This window comes from Mustela nigripes, chromosome 14, assembly GCF_022355385.1.
Source record: "Mustela nigripes isolate SB6536 chromosome 14, MUSNIG.SB6536, whole genome shotgun sequence".
Classification (NCBI taxonomy): domain Eukaryota; kingdom Metazoa; phylum Chordata; class Mammalia; order Carnivora; family Mustelidae; genus Mustela; species Mustela nigripes.
This window is the reverse complement of record NC_081570.1, coordinates 86,412,839-86,414,952: the sequence shown is the minus strand read 5'-3', so window position 1 is coordinate 86,414,952 and position 2,114 is coordinate 86,412,839. Positions and strand designations below refer to the sequence as shown.

Here is a 2,114-nt window from a genome sequence, read left to right as displayed (position 1 = left end):
CAAGTTCTGCTCCTGCATTATTATTTTTACTTGTTACTATGAGGGTAGCATAGGTGCGATTTTTTTTTTTTTCTAAATAAAACTATTGAGGGGATTTCCTACTTCTTTTCTCCTTTACTCTTCTTCTTCTTCTTTTTTTTTTTTTTTTAATTTGTTTATTGAGAGAGAAAGAAAGAGGGCACAAGCAGGGGGAACATGAGAAGTAGACTCCCCCCTGAGCAGGAAGCCCCATGCCGGACTGGATCCTAAGATCCTGAGATCATGACCTGAGCAGAAGACAGAGGCTTAACTGACTGAGCCACACAGGTGACCCTCTGCTTTACTCTTTAACACAAAGTTTAGAGATTTTTTTTTCCCCCACAAGTGATTACTCGGGTACTTTGAATTTTTAAACCGATTTTCTTTTTCTACAGAAATCAAAATATTGCCAGATTTCCTTGAACTCTGACAGTTGAGAGCTCAGGGGGACCCTCAGAGGAACGGAGTGCAGCTTAGGAAGGGAAGGAATGACCACACTGCTCCACAAGCCTGCGCTCTGCAGTTATCTCCTGGAGGCAGCTGGGGGACGTTTGGGGCACAATTCTTTTGAAGACTACAAAACACATGCTGAAGTCAGATGCATGGAAGGTAAGGCTGTCCACGTCAACCAAAAGAATGAGTATGAGCTACTCTATATCTCACCAGGAGTGAAAAAAGCAAGGCAGGAAAACAGAGTGGTGTCAGAGAGATTCCCACCCGCCTTTTACGCTGGAAGGAAACCCAACCCTCAGAGACCCAGAGAAAGAAGAAAGTGGCGCTGGATGGATTCTCCTGCATAGAGTGCCCACACATACATTCACAGAGCGAATTTGCATAGGTATACAGTGCCCTGCGTGCAGCACTTCCGCCTCTTATAAAAGCTATGATGAGGCTGTGCTTCTCCGCCAAACTAATTGTGGCTGCTTTACAGGGGACCGAAGAGAGAGGCGTCCCCAAACAGAAGGAAGCATGACACTGCTTCCCTAAGAAGGCAAATGACAGAACAACTATGATAATATTGCCCACAATCGTATGTTATCAAAAAGGGAGGGGGCTCTTGAAAATCTATAGTCTTTAAAATCTAATACGCAGGGTGCCTGGATGGCTCAGTCCTTTGCCTCAGGTCATGATCCCAGGGTCCTGAGATGGAGCCCCCAATAGGACTCCCTGCTCTTGGGGAAGCCTGCTTCTCCCTCTCCCACCCACCCCCGGCTTGTGTTCTCGCTCTCGCTGTCTCTCTCTTTGTCAAATAAACAGATAGATGGATAGATAGGTAGATAAATAATTTCTAATATTGATCTAATTATCACTTCCAGCCCCTGGATTTTCCAAATTTGCCAATTTTATGCCATGGTTTAAAACAAATTTTTATTAAGGTATCTGAGCTCAGTCCAAAAATGATTTTATCTAGGCTTTAGGATAAGATTAACTTCTGTCAGAATTGTTGGTGTTGGTGATATAGTAAATCTATACAGATTTTCTTGGTAGCAGTGAGATATATTCATAACCAGGGAGTTTATAACTAGTAATAGTAAAAGCTGTCAATGTATCACAACCAAATTGTGATTTCACTGCAGTGGGAACTCAAGCTCAGTTTTCCTCCTATTTTCTGGTCCTATTTGCAGCATGACCTGTGAAGATCAGCCATCACAGCCAGTAATACCATTAAAGATCTGATTTTTGTTGTTAAGGAGAAGTAAGAGGGGGGCCTGGGTGGCTCAGTCTATTAAGTGTCTGACTCTTGACTTCAGCTCAGGTCGTGATCTCAGGGTTATGGGATCAGGCTCTGTGCTCAGCAGAGAGTCTACTTAGGATTCTCTCTCTCCTTCTTCCCCTGCCCCTCCCTCTCTCTCTCTCAAATAATAAATAAATAAATAAATCTTTAAAAGGAGAAATAAGATTTAATTTCCTTAAGTGGTAAGTGCACATGTCTAAAATCTTCATATGGGAGATTTATGTACTAAAGTATTTAAAGCAATATTGTAATTATTTTATTATAAAAATAGAGACCTAGAAATATAGTATGTGATATGTACAATTTGAGTTTTATCTTTTTCCTGACTAACCAAGAATTTTCTTTTTTTTTTTTTTTTTTT

The 2,114-nt window shown here is 41.2% G+C and overlaps 1 long non-coding RNA gene across 1 annotated transcript in view; it reads left to right on the top strand.

The window, feature by feature from the left end:
- The first annotated feature begins 219 nt into the window (after positions 1–219).
- Positions 220–2,114, top strand: part of LOC132002254 (uncharacterized) — a 30,028-nt gene continuing 28,133 nt past the window's right edge. The window contains exons 1-2 of the long non-coding RNA XR_009399779.1: positions 220–306; positions 414–627. This is a non-coding gene — a long non-coding RNA (uncharacterized LOC132002254). The remainder of the gene's footprint in view (positions 307–413; positions 628–2,114) is intronic.